The 24,685-nt window shown below is 32.9% G+C and overlaps 1 long non-coding RNA gene across 1 annotated transcript in view; it reads left to right on the top strand.

Annotated features, from left to right (window-relative positions):
- Positions 1-9,215, top strand: part of LOC104001855 (uncharacterized) — a 32,605-nt gene extending 23,390 nt beyond the window's left edge. The window contains exons 2-3 of the long non-coding RNA XR_673848.4: positions 1,800-2,004; positions 9,031-9,215. This is a non-coding gene — a long non-coding RNA (uncharacterized LOC104001855). The remainder of the gene's footprint in view (positions 1-1,799; positions 2,005-9,030) is intronic.
- The last annotated feature ends 15,470 nt before the right edge of the window (positions 9,216-24,685 follow it).

Raw genomic sequence — 24,685 nt, 5'->3', positions numbered from 1 at the left:
ATCTCAATATATTAAATTTCCAGATTGATTGCTTTTGATATAGATAAGAATTCGTTTGGTTAAGGATTAATATTATATACTTGTTTCATTATATTTTTAATTCAATGACTATGTTCTTCATTCTATGATTTATGTTTTTATGCCCTCATTTCTTTCATTTCTGTGTGATTTTGCTCCATTATTTCTTGCTATTTACTTCTGTGGGTAATCTCCATATATTTTTACTTAAGTATCTTAAATTATTTTATGATATTACTCTTTAAAGTTATTTGTTAATTATCTAGTTGTTTATTTGTGATGGCTGCCTTGGGAGAGTTGAATAATTTTTCTAACATATCTAATTTAGAATTTTGGTGTGCAGTATCATTTTGAGTGGGATGGCTTATCTTTGGTTTTATAGTTGTCTCCCCTCAGTTCTCTGAGGCCTTCAATCTAGAACTAAAGCTTGTATGATGAACTCAGATACCTTGCCCCAGAGTGATAGTGAAGATATCTTGGATTCTGCCAAAAAGCCAGTAGGATATGTCAGTTCTTGATTTGAGAACTATACGAACATACACAAACACAAATGAACACACACATGTACATATTATTCCACATATTTTAGTCCTTTTGGACTGGTATAAGAAAATAAGTGTGCTCTCTTGTTGTGTTCTCACATGGCAGAAGGCAAGAGGGATGTCTTTTGGATCTCCTATAAGGATATTAATCCAGTTCTTGAGGGCCCTGACCTCATGATCTAATCATCCCTCCAAAGGCCCTATGTCCTCATTCTAATGTGTTAGAATTTGAACATACAAATTGGGAGGTGGGGACATAAACATTCAGAATGTGTGTTTGTGTGTGTGCGTGTGTGTGTGTGATCTGTGTTCAAATCTCTCACATCACTTCATTTAAATCTAAGTTACATCCCAAGGAGGCAATCAACAATGTAATATTTAGCCTTATATTAGGAGCAAGCAGATTACACCAGTCATTGTTTTCAAGCAACTAATCCTTTACGTGACTACCTTTCCTTATTCTGTAGTAATTAAAATATGATGTGGTTCTCTCTATTGGCCTCCAGGCATAGAGTTCAACAGGCTGGTGGCTTTAACTATTCGCAGTTTTTTATTTCTGTTTTATTTATGCTTCTCAAATGTATTTACAAACTTTATTCTTTTTTTTCTCTTTGGTATTTTCCTCTTACTGCCATATAATTTTGATGTAAAATTTTAATATAGTGTATAAACAGGAAACCAAATGGATTCCAATGTAAATCATCCTTTATGCTGTTATTTATTTAATTAATCTATTTACTTAAAGTTGATCATCTTCCAGAAATATTTTAATGTGGCTTACAAAGCTGTATTAAATGTAACACAAACAAATAATCTAAAATTGATAGGCAAACAGGAAATAAAGAAGGGAAAAAAGAGAGAAAAGGAGTAAGAAAGAATAAGGGAAAGATAAAGTAACACAGAGAAAGAAAAGGGGAAACATTAAAATGAATAATTATCTATGAATTTGATATAACTCAAAACGATTAGTTAGAAAAAATAGGGTAAATTACACACCTCAAAAGGTCAATGAACTAAAACCAAACTAATAGTATTTTAGCCTATTGCTTTCTTTAGACAGTAAAAATAAAGTGTGACTCTAGTCCCAAATGCCATGCAGAGGTTTAAAAAGAATACTTTCAGATAGTAAGGGACTCTGATTACGTATTTTATTCTATTCTTCCTTAATTTGGGGAATAATTTATTTTCAACTTCACAAAAATTATGAAATCTTCAAATTCCTTACTTGATGTTTCACAGGACAGCCTACTTTGTCCAGTGGAGGCAGCCATCCCATTCCAACTGACATTTGTGGGATATTAGAGACCAAGAAGTGTTAAGAGATGATCTTCACAAAATGCTGAGCTTGTGTGGGTGTGGAACTACAAACAGGAGAAGACGGATATTCACATGCGGTGGTGGAGGGTTATGGCTCTCCAGCCTGGAGGATTGGAGCTTGAGCCAGGTGAACAGTGGGTCCATTAATGGGGCAGCTCAGTTCAGCAAGTCAGAGCCTGAACAGGATGAAAGGGGCAACCCACAAAGATGAGGACTGAATTGGAGTTACAGATCCCAGTTGGTTGGAGAGACCATTTTCCTGGAGGGATGACCCAGTTTGGGAGTCACAGCCAGAGCTGGGATAAAAGATAATCCACACTCTTTTGGATATAATATGTATTATAATTTCTTTTTTCTCTCAACTACTTTAAAAGTTTTACACTGTTTTCATTAGTCACTAATAGAAACATATACAATAGTTTTCTGCATTCCATCAAGCTTAATATTAACAGATATGTTTACCCATCTCCTGAACATTACAAATATCTTAGAATATTAACCTCTCTTAGGATTAGTTCTATTCAAATGCATGGATTACTTTGTTGTGTAATTCCAAGACTCCATGATATTGATAATACTCTATAATAAAGTTAAATTTTCTCAGATTTATCCACATATTTACCACTTTCTTTGATCTTTAGACTAAAGCAATTTTAAATACCAGGCTTACTTTTCTTTATTCTAAGCTGGAAATGCATTTTTTTTTTGTAGATTTTCAGTAATCCCTTGTTATATCATTAACTCTTTGATCCGTTTTAACATGCAGTTTTCATCCATCCTTTTTTTGTTGTTATCTTTGAGAGAATTGATCATAGTGACTAAGCTGCAATACTAAATTACAGGAGTTTTAAATCTTAATATAACTTTGGCATAGTAAAATAATTTAAACAGTAAAATGAGTTCATATTGTATGCTTGCATCTTAGCCTTTGACATTACTCCTGTTTTAATGATGAAACTTTACCTTGAAATGTCGCTAGTTTTTATTTCTTTGTGTGTGTGTTTGTTTTATTGGTCTTGCCAGTAAACATCATTAAACATACTATTTGAAACATTAACATGTCTGCTGAAAGGCATCTGACAATTTAAAAGTCAGTGACAAATTACTGAACTAAAACTTAAGAGATGATATAAACATGTAGAAGTGAGCCTAGAATTAGGGACTGCTTTTCTTATCCTCTGAAAAGGGCACTAAGAACCAGAGATGCTTAGCACCACTAACAACTTCAAGGTGCTAGAGCTTTTTTTTTTTTTTTTTTTAAAAAAAAAAAAAAAAAAAAGGGAATCCCAAGTCTTGTCAGTTTGAAGGCAGCTAGTAAATTTTCCATTTATTTTAAGTTAGGACTCAAAAGACTTCCCCATAAATAAGGGTAACAGGTAGGTAGTGCTCTTACTAGAGCCTATATTATAGCAAGGCTTAAAATCATCTCGTTTTGTGAAATTAAATTAAGGCAAGCCTTGATTTCTGGTTATACTGGGCACATGACACAAAGGAACATAATCTCTTTCTGGAGGAGTAAGCGTCATGAGAGTTCTCAAACTATTCCCCCAGTAACAACTGGATTACTATTATGCACATGTTATTTTGCTTGATGGTTTCCTCTTGGTCTCTGAGGCTCTAAGTTTTCTTTATCCTTTTTTATCTTTCTGCTTCTCAGATCAGATGCTGATTATTTCATCATCGCAAACATGCTTTTGAGTTTTTCTACAGATTTAAAACATTTTTCAGTTGTACTTCGATTTGGTTCTGTGTGTATACACACACAAGAACACACACACACATATATTTATTGATATTCTCTCTTTAGTGGAAATCATTGCTATACTTTAATTCAACTGGCTCAATTTAGATATGCCTTCCTTTAGTTATTTGAGCATATTTTAAAAGCTTATTTTAATTTTTATTTAATATGAATTTATTAATTCTGTTAATTCCTAATTCATTAATTCCATCTTTCAATAATTGACATTAAAGTTTTAAACAGGAAGTTGCATGTCAGGAATGAAGAAATTACACTGGAATAAATCATTTTCTAAATTATTCACTTTGTTTAAACAAAGCTATTTTTTTTTGGGTATATATGTCCTATATGGACTAAAGATACAAACTGACAAATGGAATCAATCTTAGAGCTCAACTATTATTGGTATCTAGCAAAAGATTACCCACATATTGACTAAAAGAAAAATTACAAGAAAATTTAAGGTCATTTAAGTCCTAGTTAATAAATTCTGAAAAATATGATAAGGCTTCTCTAAACCCATGATTCATAACTAGATGGAAGGTTGTTGACCTTCCCACTAAAAGGAAAACAGATATTGGCTATTTTGATTTACTGATCATAAAGAAGCAAAACATGCATGTATGACTGTAAAACATGAAGACAACAGGGACATCAAAATTAAAGAGTATTTATGTTTGTATACAGCAAGACAAAGAATGGCTATTTAACATATCACTTCTAAATATATGTGTATCCAGATCTATTTGGTATCTTAGAAAATAGTATTACAATAACTGGTATAAGACATGATGAATACTTTTCCCATAGACTTCAATGATAGCTTTAGTCCTTCTTTAGTTTTAGATTTTAGAGATAGTGCTTAAATTTGAGTAGAAATTAAATGGATCAATCTAAAGCTTCGTGGGTTCAGTTGCCTTATTTTTGCCTATATCACAATAATTTGTAAAGTTCAAGTCGTGGTGACCTAGAAATCTATTTAGGGTTTGAGTCAGACACATGGTTACAGGTATATCAAAGACAATGTTCAATTTAGCTACGAATACTGATTATCAGTATTCCAAGGAAAAATATGCAAGAGAAACACTTGATTTATAAATTATAATTGTTCCAAATATCATATCCTACAATTTATTGAATGTGTTATCAAAAAAAGAAATAATATATTTTGTTGAAATATTCAGTGACAATATCTGTGGTGTAGGACATAGTAACGACTGAGGGTTATTAGAGATACCAACTGAGTATTTTATTTAGGGGGATGTTGTGTACTGTACTGTGGCTTAAGGATACTACTGCAGTGTTCCTAGAAACTAAATTATACATTTACAAAATTAAATTTTAAAAAGCTATTTGCCAGTCCGTGTTCTCCAGAAAAACTATATATTATCAACAGACTGACAGATAAATTGATTAATTGGTAAATAATAGATATAGGTATATAGATACAGAATAGAGAATATAGGAAGAGATGGCTATAAGCATTTGGATTATGCAATTCTGGAGGCTGAGAAGCCCCAATATATGCAGTTGGCAGGCTGGAGACCCATCAGGACTGACGATATAGCTTCAGTCCAAGTCCAAAACCTGAGGACCAGGAGAGCCAATGATATAAGTATGAGACAGAGTTCAAGTAAGAGAGGAAGAATTCTTTCCAACTCAGCCTTTTATTATATTCAGGCTTTCAATGGGTTAGATAAGGCCCACCCATATTGGAGAGGGCAATCTGCTATACTCAGTCTATTCATTCAAATATTAATCTCATCCAGAAACACCCTCATAAAAATAGCCAGAAATGATGTTTAACTAAATATACAGGTACCCTGTGGCCCAATCAAGTTGATACAATAATTTAACCATCACAGTTGACTTTTTATATTTGGAGAAATTTATTTTTTTAAGTTTAAAAGTAAAAAGAAAAATTGGATCATTTTTTCTCCCTCAGAAGATGTTCATTGATCATTTACTGTAGTTTTTCTCTTCAGATTCTTAGCTAGTGCAAGACAATTGTTTTTTTCAATATACTTTTTGCTTATAATATCAAAAGATGGCCTCATCAAGTGAATCTCACCACTTATGTCTGATCACCGGAGTGTAAGAATCTAGTTGTTTCTCTCGGGTCATCAGTTTCTTCTGCTTTTGTCCTAAAGCCCTTCCAGAATCTCCAAGGATTTGGAGACTTGAGAATGGGACTGTTTCTTATGGTAAATCTTACATTTCTGGTGTGAGTCTATTTTTTAAAAAAGTAAAGAGATAGCTGGATCATTTGTTTAGGGATCTATTTCAAATCTCTATTAAGGCATTAGAGTTTGCTCTTGAACTCTCCTGTGAATTCATCCTTTACTACTTTAAAAACTGAATTAGAGCTTTGTTTTCATAGGAAAGAATTGGGGATGGCCTCCAAAAGATGTTGTCTCTTAAATTCATGACCTCTGAAGTGACTATTAGGATTTTTTCATTCTGATTTTTCCATTAATTTTTTTTTAATCTGAGGACCCTACTAACCTATAAACAAATGGATAAATATTTTAGAGCCTTAGATCACATGTTAATGGAACTATTCTAAATAATCTCTAAATGTCTGTGTATCTTGTCTAACCATTAAAAAGTCTCTAACAGTATTTCATCACTTTGAAAAAGACAAGTGCTTAATACGAACCGTAATACATTTGAAGTATTATTTCAATGGCCTGCAGGGAAGAGAAATAGTTATATAAGACGGGTAGAGCATAGGTTAAGAAAGGACCATAGGAGACTATCCATGAGTGAGTAAACTTAGAATCAGTTAAACTCATGAAAATTTGGCAACAGTTGGTATGATATATTACTTTTATACCTTGGGTTTTATTGGGGTCTGAAACAAGTGGTGCATAATTTCCTCTAGTAACATCCAAAAATCTACTATTCTTGGCAGGTTAAAAATATGGCGAGGAGGTTTTTTACAAGGCCATATTCCTACAGATATTATAAGACAGGTCTGAATTCAATACTCATAAGTTTTAATAGATGACCCAAGGCAAAATTTGTCTTAAAAGGTGGCCAATCTGATGAGAACTTTTGATGCTACCATCCTATGTATGTTCTCTTAGCTATGAATATTTGCTTAAAGACACACAAAAATGGATAAGGACAATCAGAGAATGAAAGAATAGTGTTGCTAATAATTAGGTAGATTTGCATCAAGGATAAAACTTCCAAATCAGAGGAGTTAATGAAAGAAACACTAAAAAGTATTTTCATCTTGGCTGGGCACAGTGGCTCACACCTGTAATCCCAGCACTTTGGGAGGCTGAGGTGGGTGGATCACAAGGTCACGAGTTCAAGATCAGCCTGGCCAGCATGATGAAACCCCATCTTTACTAAAAATACAAAAATTAGCTGGCTGTGGTGGCAGGCGCCTGTAATTCCAGCTACTCGGGAAGCTGGGGCAGGAGAATCACTTGAAACCAGAAGGGGGAGTTTTCAATGAGCTGTGATTGTGCCACTGCACTCCAATCTGGGCAACAAGAGTGAAACTCCATCTCAAAAAGAAAAAAAAATTCAAACTTATAAATCAAAATAAAGTCAAAATTCAGAGCATGGCAAGATGAAATCAGAGCACAAATCATTGAATGATTTATCTCATCGTGATAGTGACAGGAAACCAACAAATTCCTAGGCAGACAGGGATGGGTCCCCACTGAAACCTGCTGTTTAAGCCAATGACAGTTTGAAGCCTGAAAACTGAGCTGCTGCCAGTTCCAGATAGAGTCCACAACCAGAGTGAGAACTTCTATCTACATCTTACCCACTGTCTCTCAGTTGGTTCTATCTGAATGATGCCTTTTAACCAATCAAATGGTGCTTTTTCCAAGACCACTCATGGACCAACAAGCATGCCCTTTCCCATTCTAAGCCCATAAAAACCCCAGACTCAGCCTCACAGATGGCATCTGCTTTCAGGTCCCCTGTCCTTGCTGAGAGCTTTATTTCTGTCATTCAGTAAAATTCTACTCTGCCTTTCTCACTCTCTGGTGTCCACCTACCTTATTTCTCTTGGTCATGGGACAATAACCCAGAACTTTCCAAACTGCTGGGGTGAAAGACCTGTAACACTCCCCTCCTGCTCACCAAGCTGCAGGCAGTGGAAGTAAACGAGGTGTAATCCTCCCTCCCACTTGGTAAACAATGGGACTGGAGAAGTCGTTGGGCACCACTCCCTTCCAATCACCAAACTATAGTAGAAAAGAGTCACAATAATTGTTTCAGTTGAAGGACTCCTAAGAAGAAGGCCAAAGGAATCTCAGAGGAGCATTCTGAGTTTTAAGTAAAGCTGCTTGAGCCCCAGAGACATGGGCTTTCAATTGGACATTTGCCATTCAACTTACAATAAGGGAGAAACCCACAATTAAGTAAAAAATATTGTAAGTCAAAAATGCCTCTATAAACCCATCATAAATTTTTTAAAAAATCTTAAGTCAAACCACTGTTAAGTTGAAGACAATCTGTACCTGAGTCCACTGGGTTGGCTGACAGCGTACTTACCAAAATGACAACGGTTGATTAAATAAAGCTGTTTATGAAGCCTATTGCAGGAAGAGAGAACACTATCTTGACAGAGATTTAGTAATGTCTCAAGTAAGTCATGGGTGGATATTCATAGGCTTGGAGGAGGGTCTGTGTTCAAGAGATTTAATTTGAGTCTTTTGGTATGAATATCTAAATGAAATTGGGAAAATTTGATATTGTGGCATAATGTTAGAACTTATGGTCTCAGAAAGCCAAGGGTCTTTAAATATGTCTTGATAACTTAAACACTGTTGATAAATGAGCTGAATGCCTGAATGAGAAAGTTATTTTTTCTGAGAATGGAGGTATTTACTCAGATGAGCAAACTATTTGATCCAATCAGTTAGATTGAAAGACTTTTCTGTATAAGCATAAAGAATACTTACTCTTTATAAGAGTATCTTCCTGGGCAAGAATGTCCTGGAACAAAGAGTTATACTCATGGAAGTAGCCTTAATTCCCACTGGGTTATAGGAAAGAAATGTAAGATGAATTAAAAGTTTTACTACTAAAATACACTATAATTTCTTCCATAAATAGAGCAAAAAATTTTTAAGCTTGAAAAACATTACATACGGTTATGTACTAGAATGTACTTAATGGTGGTATCTTAAAATGTCCAGTGAGTATTGTGGTAAAGTAATTTCTGGTGAAATCGACTTAATCACTAAACTTTGTTGTTGTTGTTGTTTCCTTCTTTGAAAAAAAAAATCTGTTCAATGCATTTTGGTGTTTATTACCTAGAGTAAAATGTCATTCTATAATACTAACCACGAATGCTGAACATGAACAGCTGGAAACATACATTTTAGGCAATTCAGTTGATATATTATATATATATTTCTGTCATTTTTAACCTTTTAGGAAAGAAGCTTTCATTTGCATCAATATGCTAGTCCATGGAGTACACAGATTGTTCTACAAACCATATGGTGACTAAGCCTCATTATTGAATGCAGTTGACATGGAAACAACTAGTCAACATCAAATAAATAGATTATTTTGTGCAAATAGCTGCCTCTTTGTGACAATAATAAATACTTTATTTGTATCAGGAAAATGTCTAACAATAATTCAATGACAATTAACAATACCTTTATGGCCTTCAATTTCTTGTATATTCTCTCACTCTCTCTGTATGTATATACACACAGACACACATATGTATACATATACATATATATATATTTTAAGAAAAATTATTGAAATACTAAAGCAATAATCAACCTCTGGGATAGCCTAGCAATGCATAAAGTTATGTCTCAAGGTTTCAATATCATCTCCATATATTCTATAGCCATAAAACAATACCTTTGACATATTTTAGATAATTGTATTGAGAAGAAAATCAAGGTTTGTAATATCACAGTGCTGAAAAGTGAAAACTAGAAGCTGAGAATGGTAGATTTTGTTTCCTTTCTCTTTATTGTGAAATAATGCATGTGGGTTTGTGTTAGCTACAGCTCTTTTTTTTAACATGATTACAAATCTTTATTATTCAAAATATCATGTTGTACATAATAAATACATTCAATTTTATGTCTATTGAGAAATAAAAAAATGGAAAATGATAAATAAATGCAAACCTTTAAACCGTGACTCAACATGAAAATATCTCTGATGTGCTTGTAGTCATATAAAGTTATAGAAAAATAATGCATGGAGGGGCATTTTAATAAGATGATTTGGTGGTGATGAGAAGAAAATGAAACAGCTACAGCTCTTTGATAGCATTAATAAAGTTTAGCTTTCATTTACGTCTTGAATAATTGTGAGATGCAAAACAAATGACATTTGCACATATTTTATGCCATTAGGGGAAAATGTAAAAAGTAGTTTTAAACTTTTTCTTAAATACCTAAATCTAAATTTTGACAAGTAAGCAGTGGAAGATTGTTGCCAAAAGTAACATGTACTATGGAATCAAATAGAGTTGTAGCTACAATGATAAGATTTTAACGCTAAGCTCTCTGAACTGGTTTTTGTATTAACAAATATTTATTGAGAACCTATTAGGGAATGATGATAGATCAGTGAATGAAAGTTAAAACTTAAAGTCTTCATGAATCTTTTATTGTAGTGAGTGGACAGTAACAGTAAACAAATTAAGTACACACACAAATACACATAGCTCTAGCTATAGATATTTATCAATTTAGAATGTGTTACGAGCTTTTGAAAAAAGTAATAAAAGGCATATGTAATGTTCATGGAGTAAAAAGTTGGGTTTGCTCTTTTAATTAAAGTGGTCATGGAATATCATGGTGGAATATTAACATAGAACGAAATATCAGGAGGACGTGTAGGTGCAAACCAGACAAATATCCTAGAGAAGTACAATCCAGGCAGAGAGAACATGTGTGAAGGCCCTGAGTTTGCAAATATGACATTATCTCAAGGAACTTCAAGAAGGCTAGTGTCAATGAAGTGGAGTGATCCAGGGAGATTATTATGTGAATTGAAGAGAAATAGGAAAGGAGAAGGTAGACTTCAGATAATGCCATGCTTTTTAAGCCACGGTAGTTACTTACGCATTTATCCTGAATAATGTGAGAAACTACTGAGATATTTTGAGTAGAGGCATAAAATGACCTGTCCTTTGTTTTAACAGATATGCTAGATGCTGTATTGGTGATAAAACTAGAAGGGAAAGAGTGAAAGCAATGAGAAAGAAAAATATTTTAACTATCTAGATCAGAGATAGGAATGTAGTATGCCTAAATTGCTGAAGAAATAATTTTCACGAAAAACAAAACAGATACCCTGTAAAGTATGGAATGAAGCATGATACAGAAGGGGCAGGGTGTGGAGTGGAAACTAAGGAAAATGATTCTGGTAAGTGCTGACATTGACCCAATCAACAGGAGTAGGCACTGCAGCACAAACCACATTTCAGAGTTGTTTTATGGCTCTGTAAGTAAGAATTTGATTTGAGCCAACTGAAAAGTAGATGAGATCTAACCTGCTCTCACCCTCCAACATTCATTTCTTTAGTCAACTGGGGGCAACATTCAAAAAAGTTAGGGTGTGGGTGTTGACTCCATAAAGGAAATCGGGGAGGGATAGCAAAATACCATCCACCATAAAAAGGTTGGGAATTGGTTTGATTTAAAATTATACGTTGAAAGTAGATTTGTGATGGATTAAATGTTAGCACAAGATTAATAAAGGAATTAATAATTATTTTTTAAAAATTAATCTGGAATGGAGTTGCCATTTACTGAAATATGAAAGATTGCAGGAATAGTATATTTGAAGGTAGAGCTATCAAGAGTTCAGGCTTTTACATTATAATTTCAAAATACCTATTAGATATCCAAGTGGTAACTGAGTATATAGGTCTAGAGTACAGAGAAATCGTCCTGGAGTTGTACATTTGGAATGGTCTTTATTTGGAACATTTAGATAGTTTAAAGCTATCAGACTGTTTTTGAGACAACCAAAAAGAAGTGAGCATTGAAAAAATGACCAAGGTCTAGGCCCTGGAGGTTTACATTATGAAAAAGGTTGGGAGCTAAGGATGAAGCAGCAAAGAAGACTCATCTGGACACAATGACTATGAACAAGTCTTGAGAAGTTTATGTCAAACTGGAGGAGTTTTAATATAAGGGAAAAAGTAAAATGAGCAATTATGTGCAGGTGAAAATAGGGTTACAGAGCTTTATTTTTAAGATAGAATGATGGTCTGATATTTGCCTAATAGTGGTTAAAAATTCAGTAGAAAGTGCAGAGAACAGAGAATGACTCTGGAGAGAGTGAGGAGGATTGTGGGAGCAGTGTCAGAGGAGGATTATGGGAGCAGTGTCAGAGGAGGATTGTGGGAGCAGTGTCAGAGTAGGTGAGAGGGAATGGGATCTGCTAGTGTTGGTCTTTGCTAAACAACATGGAAATATATCTAATGTACCAGGAGAGAAACGGAAGTAGACAGCTGGTTCATTGGAGCAATAGAAGCTAGGGCAGTTGTTGGTTTTCTGCGTTTGCTGAGAAATCTTTGATTTTTATTGGGATCGTTGTTTGGCTATTCATTACACATTAGAAAATAATCTATTTTTGAGAGGTATCTTCTGAATGAATTACTGCTTATTCTGTTGATGAATAGCAGCCATAAAGATCAATTTTTGTTTGGAACCACAGCCAACTCTGAGAGAATTTGACTATTGGTATTATTGGGCAAGTTAGGAAAAATAGAAGAGGGCAGATAAGGGAATTTATTTTTCCTGGGCAGCATTGTTATGCTAATTACTGTTTTATGCAATTTATATTTTTATATGCATAAGCTATGTATTCATAAACTTGTATCTTTTTACCTCCATGATATAGACAACGGATTTGTCTCTATATAATAATTTTCTCAAAAATATAAAGCTAATTAATTATAAAACTTAGTTTCTAACACAAATTAGCACGATATTGGTATGCTGTCAAAATGCTATTGTTTAACATGTTCCTCTGACTCCTGAATTTCCAGTAAGTTTGTCATAATTAAATATTTGAACATTCATAATTTTTTGAAAGAATATTTTATATGCTATGTACTTTCTAAAGCATCACATCAAGAGGCATACACTACATGATTGTCTTTCTCTTTGTTTCCTATGTTAAGATATTACAAATTTATTTTGGATGTTTTCTGTCTACAGCTAGGTTTGGCCGTTTATTTAAAAGCCCTGGTTCCTTTTAATGGGGAATGTTATCTAGCTAACCCAAATTCATGCTACAAGTGCCTGTTCTGTTGCCATTTGATTGTGGTAGAATGCTTCCAAAGGTAGAGGCAACAGTTCCATCACGTACACTTTTGGGTAATGAAATTTTGACTCCTCCCATCAAGAAGTCAGGTCTATTTCTTCAGCCACTGTGTATGTGAAGGCCGTTTATAATGTGGTGGAAATGATGCTGTGACTTCCAGACCTAGGCCTTAGGAGACCTTGCAGCTCCCATTGTTTGCTCTCTGGGAGGCCAGTCACCACATAAAACCTGAGCTATCTTTTTGAAGAGATAAGACCTGCAGGATAAGACTCTATATGGAGAGGGAGACCATATGAAGGATAAGGATCCAAATATTTAAAATGGTCAAGAAAGGAAAAATGCTTAGCCATTCCCAGCAGCCCCCCAGTCACATGAGCCATTCCAGCTGAGGTGCCAGAGTGAAACTTTCTTAGAGCCTCTGGCTTCTACCAGGCCTCTCAGACAATGCTATGGGAGCAGATCTGAGCTGTTCCTAATGATCTGGTCCTGACTTTCTGAACTTCAGAACTGTGAACAATTTAATGCTGTTGTTTAAAGCCACTAAAAATTTGTTTTGTTTTTTTTTTAGTACAACAATAAACAGCTGACATAATTGTCAATGTTTTATGCTGACAGGTGTAAGAAATATTATTTTAAAAGAACATATATTATGAGTTCATAGTATTTCCTTTCAAACTTAGAATTGTATAGTCTTTAAAATTAACTACTTTGATTTTAAGTTTTATATCTTTCTCTTACTGAAGGTCTTTATTCTTGTAATATTTATACAGAATAAAATTGTATGTTTCTTTCTTCTATCTGCGTGTATATTCATGTGTGTATGTTTGCATTACCTTCTGAGTAAATATCTTAATATATAAAGTCATTGACATGATCTTATTACCTAATTATCCTTCTAATGAGAGTAAATGGAACTAATAGAATAATAGCATAATTATTTTGCAAAGTGCTAACAAAGCTGCTGTATGTTGATCGAAAGATAGGTAGCCTGTCTCAAAACAGACTAAATAGCAAATGCTAATTCTCTATATATCTTTATTTAGAACTTATGTTTTTTCTATTATTATGCACCCTTTATTTCTCCTTCTTTCCAAACTTCCTTTATTCTTTCTTCCTCCATTTGTCTTTGTTCCTTACTCTTTTACGTAAATATGCAAATGTATATACATGCATGTACAGTTATGCTTATGAATCTCATTATTTTAATATCCAGAGCAAGTAAAAGAAAATTAAGTTCAATCTCACCATGAAAACCATTTTACCCTTTGTTAGAAAGTCACCCTTTGTTCACACAGAAATTGACTATAAGTTGCTTTAAAAATTCCTTTCTGTTCTGATCTAGCCACATTTACTAAAAGCTCTCCAGAAACCAACTTATTGGAAATGAATTCATCCAAGGATCATTTTACCAAGTTGTCAGCCCAACTTATCTAACACATTTACTAACTTCAAAACTTAACTGAAATGTTTAATTTCTTTGTAAGTAATATTACAAATTACTTCTCATTGACTCATATAGGAAAATATATGTTATCATCAAGATCACCAAATAATAATTTCAAAACAAAATTTTATAGCTTTAAAAGTTTGAAAAAATATTATAAATTATATATACAAAATATTTAAGAGTAAAAATAAAATATATAAAATCATGTGATTCTAATTGTGGTACCTCATATGCTATTAAATTTTTAATAGCTTGATTCAATGTTAATTTCATTTTTATCCTTTGAATTTAATATTTTCTTCTAAATTAATTATAATTTGTTGAATAATTCAAATTATTATGAGTCACCAAGATTAATATTTTATTTTCAAATTAATATTTTATAATGAATTCATATATTATAAATTTTATCTTATATAATAGAATCATTAAAATTATAATAAAATTAATGTTTTAGTATAAAGTAATTATAATTCATTGATTATAATAAATTCAATTTAATTCCATAAATTAATTTAATTATATTTAATAAACATAACTGACTTCTATTTTAATAATAGCTTCATATATTTAGTCTAACATTGTATTAAATAACATTTTAGAAGTCTTTTAAAAAATTTCTGACATTTTATTAAATTTTCTTATGTAGTGTAATTTTTAAATTTTCTTAAAGTAATCCTGTATTTTGCTGTAATATCTTCTTATCTACCTACTTTCAATCAACTGCTTCAAATGCATTCATCCTTTGATGTTATAATTACTACACAATTTCTGTGCCCCAATTATTTCTTAGGAGAAACCAATATATCAGTATTTTTCAAAAATATTATGTTAATTATGTAAATATCATATTCTGTTAATAATTTTATTCTTTCAAACCACAAACACTCTCCTAAATAACTAATAACCTAATAACCACAGAAGAAATCACAAGGGAAAATAGAATATACTTTGAGATGAATGAAAACAAAAACAAAACTTACCAAAGCCTATGGGATGCAACAAAAGTGCAGCTGAAAGATAAAGACATAATTGTAAATGACTATATTTTAAGAAAATTATCTAAAGTCTCACTTTAAAAACTAAAAAAAGAGAAGATTAAACTCTAAACCAGCAGCTAAAATAAAATGATAATGATTAGAACTTGAATGAAGAACAGAAATATATATATATATACATAATTTAAAACCAACAGCAGCTTCTTTGAACAGATTGGCAACTAACAAAAGTTAATAGACTGATCAAGCTAAAAAGAAAGAAAGCTCAAATTGCTAAAATCAGTAAAAAATGATAAAATAAAATAATTATAAGAAAATAGTATGAACAATTGTATGGTAACATGTCTAGAAAAAATGACAAAGTCCTAGAAATACAAACTATAAAACATGAATCAAGAATCATAGAAAATATGAATGTACTTACAAGTAAGTATAAATGAATTAATAATTTTAAAATCATTCACAAAAAAATTAAAAAAAAAAAGGCAAGAGCCAAATGGCTTCACTGGTTAATTCTGCAAATATTTAAAGACAATTAACACCTATCTTTCTCCACTTTCTCCAAAATTTGAAGAGGTGGAAACATTCTCAATTCACCCTATGAGGCCAGTATTACCTTTATACCAAAACTAGACAAAGGCATCACAAGAAAAGAAAGCTACAGACCAATATTACTTATGAATACGGATGTTAAGTGTTCTCAACAAAACAGTATAAAACCACTTTCAGCAAGATATTAAAAAGAATTACGCAATCTAACAAAGTGTGATTTACTCCAGCCTTGCCAGGTTAGTTCAACATAATAAAACATATCTATATAATATATTATATTCTAAAGGCAAAAAATGATCATCTCAATAGACACACACAATAATAACATTTAATAAATTCAAACACTCTTTTATGAGAATCGCTCAACAAACTAGTAGCAGAAGGAAACTTCTATTGCATATGGCCAATAATCACATAAAAATATGCTCGACATCATTAGCCAGTATAAAAATCCAAATATAAACCATGATGAGAGGAACTACTTCCCATATACTATGATGGCTATAATCAAAACGATGGATAATAACAAATGTTGGCAAGGTTAAGGAGATATTGAAACCCTCATATATTGTTGGAAGGAGTGTAAAATGGTGCACCCACTTCAGAAAACAGTTTGGCAGTCCCTAAATTTTATGCATAGAGTTACCATATATTGAAGCAATTCATACATATGTATGTACTACACATATAACCAAGAGAAATCAAAATACGTATCCGCCCAAAAACTTGTTTACAGATGTTCATAGCATTATTCATAATATCACAAATTTGAAAACAAACAAAATGTTCATCAACTGAAAAATGAAGAAACACAATTTGTTATAGTCATACAATGGAATAGTGCCCAGCTATAAAAAATAAATAACATAGCAATACATGCTATAATATAAATGAATTTGATAACATTAAGCTAAGTAAAAGAAGCCAGAAACGAAAGGTCATATAGTGTATAATCTCACTTTTATAAATCTAAGATATCAGGACAATTTAAATTTGTGTTGTCAAACATATTAGCCTCTTTTAATTTCATTCTCACTTTTAAAAATACTGCTAACTATATGAGAGGTGGATGAGTGCAGGGGCTGTTACACATGGACAATACCTGATTTCTTTTTGTAAGTACTAAGAAGGGCTTCCCACCACTAGAAATGGAAACAAGTGCTATCTAAAGCTGATGTATATTATTCAAAGGTTTGCGTGGAACAATTGAATAAGCTATTCTGTGAAGATATATACATCCTGAAAATACATTTACTGGACAAAATGCAATCAATCTGATAAATTAAGTAAAATATGTCAGTGTTTTTGAAGAAAACATCTAAAAGCATGGGTGCTCTTTATTGCAAGAACTGTTTTTAATAGCATTCCCTGCATAGCAGTTTGATGGACAGGGAACAAGGGAACATGAGACCATTGACCTAAATGTTTGAATAACGTTTTTGGCAAATGAATGGTTTCTTAGCATGGCCTTTCAGATCTCTAGATCTTATTCATCATGAATAACTGAAACTTTTTACCTGTTGAAAGGCAACTTCCCACAATAGCCATGGTATGAAAACAACTTAAATGTTCATTGACAGATAAATACATTAAAAAGTGTGATATACATAGAATGGAAAATTATTGATCCTTAAAAAGGAAATTCCTGCCATATATGAAAACAGAAATGAACCTGGGATATTATGCTAAGTGAAATAAGCCAGTCACAAAATGACAGGTACTGTATGCTATAATTTTCTTATAACTGAAGCAAGAGGATAATTTTTAGTCCCCATTAGCTACCTAATTTTGTGTGGATAACTGGCTTTGCAAATACAAGAATAATGACAGATTTTAAAAAGTAAAATGCCTTAATTTTACTAATAAAATGTGAAATAATCATATAATGTTATTATAATAGTTTTAAAAGTCACTTCTTTCACATTTTCACTTTTTCTGTCTGATTTTTTATGTAATGATGTTAAATTTTATGTAGTCTTAATAGCTGTCTACCAATTGTGAGATTGCATATCCTCATTTTATATTAAATTTTGTGACTTACTAATGAAAATGAGTGTTTTAATGAATTGAACCTTTGTGATACTGGCAATAAAACATGGGCTCTATAAGGTCATATAAATTAAATCGAGCTATAAAAATTTTAAAGACAACATTTCACATCAATATTTTTATTGAATCATTGACATACATGCATACAGCTGTAGTTCATTCATTTTGATATTCTCTACTAAAAATTGAAGACAATATTTAATTTCAATAGTGTCATGTATTATGACACTATTACCTGCTCATATAGAAAATAACCTTCAAAGTCTGGATTCTGAGTTCAAAGACTTAAAAATAAGAAATCTAGTGGTATTAAGTAAATTTAAAATGATCAAAATTTAAGTTGTGGTGTTGGTCTGATTTTTTTCAATTGAACAGAAGTGAATCTTTCCTTACATCCAGAAGTAGATCGACCTACATAATTTGTGGTGCCAAAAGCAAATTTAAAATGTGGAGACCCTATTTTTTTAAAAATGTGTTTTTCTTTTTCTGCAGTCTCTTTCCTTACCTGTCATGGTGTTAGTATTTGCTATTTAATGGCAAATTTCTTGGGGCATAGGACCACCTTTGGGATGAGTGCAAATCCTCACATGTGCCCAAGGTCCAGCCCCATGACTTGGTGCATTGGATGGGTGTGCATGCGTATATGAATGTACTCATGGTGTACATGAGTGCATCAGTGTGTGAGTATATAGCATCACCATCACCTTCTTTGACTGGAGGCAACTACACTAAAAAAATGGATAGATAGATAGATAGATTGATAGATTGATAGATAGAAGGTAGATAGTAGATAGATGAAAGACAGACAGATGATAGTTTAACACTAAAATTAATATTGCTAGTAAAGCATCTTTCTGCTTTACTTTCACAATTCTTTCTTTGAATAACAGCCAGAATTTGTCTGTAGAGTTAGGTGTTTTTGTTAAATGACCTTGAGACACTTTTCTCTGGTAACCCTTGCTTGCAATGTGGAAGTGCAAAGTCAGAGATAGACTCAAGGAAGTAAATAATCCCCAAAGCAAACCACTTAACTCATCTTTGGTGCATTAGGAAAACTTTTTTTTAAGGGGTTGCTTTTAAGTCAAGTTCTAAAAGATGCTAATCCCATTGCTAGGTGAAGGGGTCACAAAGATGGATTAGATAGAAGGGAGAAAAGAAGTAAACACACAGAGTTTGAAAATCACAGGGGCAATGCAGAATAACAGAAAGGGACTAATATTTTCCCAGCAAAAATCAGGGAAAAAGAATGATAATAAATAAAGTAACCACAGGCCTTCATATTCTGTTTAATAATTTCAACTTTATACTGTAGGTAAATAATTCTCAATTGGAAGCAATTTTGCCCACCAGGGAACATTTGGTAATGCTTGGAAACAATTTGATTGTCACAACTTGAGGTTGGAGCTGCTCATGGAGATAGCAATAGAACCAAAGATGCCACTAAACAGCGTTACCATGCTGAGCAAAATAGCCCCAGAACAAATATTATCTGACCCCAAATGTCTGGAGTGCCAAGGTGCAGAAACTCTGCTGTAATTGAATGGATACACATCTAAAAGTTTCAAAACATGGAGTAAACTAATCAGCTATGCCCTTTGGCTAGCCTATGATGATATCTATATGGCTACATGAGATATAATTTGTGAACAGTTAATATCATATTTTAAAAATTGTACTAAATTTTATAGATAAGATAACATATACTCTCAATCCTTATTTGACTTCAGAGGAAGCTGAAGTATTCCCATTAGTGAATTAGGTAGTCTATAATAATACATCTTGCAAAATTGAAACTGCAGCTCATAACTCAACAAGTGGTTAAGGAATAATTTTTATCCCCTCTGTTACCATCTGCTTTGCTGTTTAATTGCACTGTTCCACAGAATATTGATTTTAATTATAAAAGGTTGAGAGAAAATTAATTTGGTACTGGCTCAAGGAAAAGATCTCAATTAGATTTTCCATGATTTTCAGTTTGACCTCATGTATTTTCTGTTTTTACTACTGACTGTAGACAATATTTGAGAGATGAATTGTAATTGGTTAAATATTAAAGTGATCTAGCTTTAAATATAATTATCCCAAACATGAAATGCTAATACATTTGGAGTCTAGATGAACTATATTATTTTCTAAAGCTAAAACTGTAATGTTAAAAGTAATACATTGGTATTGGAAAATAAAATGTCTGTTGAATTCATTAAGCAGTTCTACAAGTTTATAGAAACACAAAACCAGTGATTTTGCAGAATTTAAGCAAACTACCACTACAAAAAGGTACGAGTATTCAAATTTCAATTCTTCATCATGAATGCAATCAAATCTAGAAGATATACTCAAAATAAAGGTAAACTATAAATTCAAACATGTAATTTAAAGCTTCAAAACCACAGAGTTCTTACCAAGGTACTCCTCTTTTTCCAAGCTACTTGCAAATATACGATATTAATATATCAAATGTTATTTTTGATTGGCAATAAAACCTAGCTTTACATTCATCTCAGTGTGATAAAACCTAAAAAACAGAAAGTATTAGGTATTTGAACCATTGTTCATCATTAAAAATGTGTACAATCAGATTTTTAGAGCCCATAAAAATTCTTTATTAATTTGATTGAAATTGGATTATATCAATGGAATAATTGTAAAAAGCTAATATTTTTGCAAAATTAAATATTCCTATTCATGAGTAAATAAAATATTTCTAATAATTTAAGTCTCCTTTAACCTCTTTCAGAAAAATTGTATAAATTTCCAGTTATGGTACTTTTCATCTTCTGTAAAATGTATTCTTAAGTATATTGCTCAATAAGTAGAGAAAAATTTTAAGATATGTTTATTTTACTTGTTAATAGTACATTATTATTATTTTGACTTTTATATCTTTCTTGTTATTTTAAATAAATTCTTTGTGGATTCTTCGGCATACTCTATCACCAAAGGCATAATCTACAGGCAATTCTGGTTTTATATTGTTTCAGAAAATTTATACTTTTACTTTATTTTTAATGTTATAGCATTTTGTTTGATTATAGTTGACATAGGGAGTTGATCATCTCACCTTATTACCCAAACTGGAGTTGCAGTGGTGCGACCTTGGCTCACTGCAACCTCTGCCTCACAGGTTCAAGTGATTTTTTTGCCTCAGCCTCCCAAGTAGCTGGGATTACAGGCGCCTGCCACCACGCCTGGTTAGTTTTTTTGTATTTTTACTAGACACAGGGTTTTGCCATTTGGGCCAGGCTGGTCTAGAACTCCTGAACTCAAGTGATCTGCCCGCCTCTGCCTCCCAAAGTGCTGGGATTACAGGCATGAGCCATCGCACCCAGCCAATTTTCTCTCATTTTAAAAGGAATATTTGATTTAGTTTGGACATTTCTAATAACCCGCCATCCTTTCACTAATGCTGATTTCTCTGTTCAGTCTGCTGCTAAACAATATAGTTATTGGCTTTTCAATTTAAATATGTGTTTTTGAGTTCTAGAATTTTTATATGATCCTATTTTTATCCAAATTATCAGTAAAAATTCTCCATATTTTCATTTACTTTCTACATGTTTTTAAAAATATTTTCCTGATTTTAATAATCACAAATAAATCAGTGTTCTTATTTGCTAATTTCAATATTTGGGTTCCTTTTGTGTCTGGCTTTACTGTCTTGTTTGTTCTCTTATACAGCCCTTTCTATTTTCATAACACATTCTTAATTCAATAATTTTTTTGTGTTTACCAGAATCTAGAGATTTGAGACAATATCTCCCGCCAGTGAAGGTTTATTTCTTAAGCAGATAGAGTGCAGGCAATCACAGACACCTAAGTTCAACCTGGATTGCAGTTTTGGGAAGAACAAGTCCACCTCTACTTTGCCCTTGTTTCTCATGAATGGACTTCCATGCACTTTTCACTGTGACTTTCGCATGTCTCAGTGTTGAAAGAGTGAAAACATTTATGCTGCTTTTTAGAAGTTTTGGCTTAGCCTGACATTGGTTGAAAAGATAGCAAATATCTTTAATTTGTACCCTTGAGATTCCTCAAATCTCCAATTTCATATTTCCATCCCTAACTTTCAGCTACTAAAATTTAGCTGATTTCTCTGCCTTCCAGGAGTGGTACCCAACGAGACATCAAGCCTGCTAAAACAGGATAACTCCTCAAAAGGGTGGAAGAATAAGAATTTTCAGTACCAATTTGGCACTCTTTCGAGGACTTTAATCCTTCACATGTAATCTTCTAGACCTTCTCTTGCATAGGCATTTGTCTTCTAAGTGCAAGACCGAAATCCTAATGGGGTTTTCTGAGGTTTTCACTTTTGTTCTTAAGTCTCTTGTCCAAAATAGCTATGGGATTCAGCAACTGTCTTGAAGGATAAGTCAAACATATGCCGATGCCAGTGATGTCTAATTTTGCCATTGCATTCTATGGTACTGCCAAAAGTTCTGCTTATTGCTCCATCCCCAAGCAATTGCCCTCAGTCTCTGTCCAGCCTAAATTCCCAGGTTCCAGCTCTCAGCCAGCATTAGTAGATACCAACGATGAGAGCTTCAAATTCTCAGACCATCTACGCAAGATTAGTCTATTTCCAGAATTCTATTCTGTTTGTGGAGTGTTTTACCTGTCGTCGAACTACTGTATTCCCATCTTAATAAGAGTATTTTTGTAAAAAGCATGAATGATTATTGAATTTCATGAAATAATTTATCATTGACTATTGAGACTATCTTACAGTTTTTCTTCTTTAAATTACTAATGCAGTAAATGCCATTTAAAGATTTTTATTATTTAACCCTTCTTGCATTTCTAGAAGAAACTCAAATACAATGCCATGCCTTGTCTGTCTGCCACCATAGTGCTCTAGTCTCAAGAAAAGACACTTTGACCCTTTTTGTTGACTGCAATCCCAGACCAGGTCCCATACCTGTTGACTTCTTTCTTTCTAGTGGGGTGGTAATGGTAGCAGGTGGGGAAATAGTTTTCTCTTACCTCCTGGAAGATGGACAGCACAGATTATTTCACTGAGAAAAAATATCTTGTTTAATTATTAGTTATTCATCATCCCTAAAGCAGAAAATTTCCTCTACACTCAAATTAGACAAGGGTTTGAAAAGTGAAGAAATTTGGGTTTACATTCATTCTTAAGTAGTCTAACCAATAATTTATCATTGATTATATGACTAATATATGTGTTTGTGTGTACATAAAAATAAACATAATAAAATATTCATTTTTGTTTAAACTATTTTATGGTGAAATAATTTACATTTTTATTGATTAATTTGCCATTCTGGATAATTTAGAAAACTACAAAATAAAGAGTATAATTTATGGACACAATCTTTACTTAATAATTATTTGGGGATACACAGTTTTCTATTGCTATGTAATAAATCAGCAAATTTACATAAATAATTAAATAACAAATCTAGAGGCTTAAAGAAATTACTTCCAAGCTTATTAGGATTGTTGGAAGAATTCAGTTACCTGTGGTTCCAGGACTGAAGTTCCTGGGGTTTTTTTTTGTTTGTTTTTTGTTTTGAAATGGAGTCTCGCTCTGTCACAGCCCAGGCTGTAGTGCAATGGTGCAGTCTCGACTCACTGCAACCTCCGCCTCAGAGGTGCAAGCTATTCTCGTGCCTCAGCCTCCCAAGTAGCTGGGACTACAGGCACTCGCTATCATGCCTGGCTAATTTTTGTATTTTTGTAGAGACAGGGTTTCACCATATTCGCCAAGCTGGTCTTGAACTCCTGAACTCAGTTGATTTGTCTGCCTTGGCCTCCCAAAGTGCTGGGATTACAGACTTGAGCCACTGTGCCTGGCCAGGCTCTTTCATCTTTAAAACAGCAGGAGCACATCACATCCTTCTCATGTTTTAAATCTGTCTTTTCACTCTGTCACATTTTTCCTGCCTCCAGACAAAGAAAGTTTTGTAAGAGTTTATGTGATTATATTTGGCCTACCTCTATAATACAGAATGATACCCTAATCTTAATTGTCACTAATCAGTAAACTTAATTATGCCTGCAAAGTCCATTTTGCCTGTAACATAACATATTTATAGGCATGACATCAGATGGTAAAGGCCATGGGGACAAAACTCTGCCTCAGGGGAGATGCTTTAAAGTTAAATAATATGATTATTATTGAGACTTTATATGAACTACACATCTGAGTGAACTTTTCTCCTTGATATTAATATTATATTTAATTAATTACAATTTTAGTTGTTTGCCTCAGGAAAAGTTTTAAATGATTCAAAAAATAAAAAGTGAAAAATATTTTCTACATATGGCAAGACATAGCAGATTAATACATTCCAAGTACTAGAGTAGTACAGGTAGTTGGTGGAAATTGTCCAGATTTCAGCACCATTTTCTCAGGGAGGTTATGATAATATTTGTGGATATAAAGTAGCTGAGCCTACTGATAGAGTATAATACAAGCAGGTAGGTATGTAATGGGTTAATGTAGAAATATTTTGAGAATGTAGCATAGGATTTTGTCTTCAGTCTTGTTTTAATAGCATAATCTAAATGCAACTACCCAATGGGTTCTTCTTGCCCACTGCACAGACAAAATCAATTAAGTGAGACCATGGCATTGCAGTAAATAGAGTTTAATCAACATGAGACAGGCCACGCCACATAGGAGATGAAGTGATTTCTCAAATCAATCTCCCAAAAAACTCGGAGGCTAGAGCTTTTCAAGGATAGTTTTGGAGACAAGGGAATG

This window comes from Pan troglodytes, chromosome 14 (genome assembly GCF_028858775.2).
Source record: "Pan troglodytes isolate AG18354 chromosome 14, NHGRI_mPanTro3-v2.0_pri, whole genome shotgun sequence".
Classification (NCBI taxonomy): domain Eukaryota; kingdom Metazoa; phylum Chordata; class Mammalia; order Primates; family Hominidae; genus Pan; species Pan troglodytes.
The sequence above is the reverse complement of the archived record's forward strand: the minus strand, read 5'-3'. Positions and strand labels throughout refer to the sequence as shown.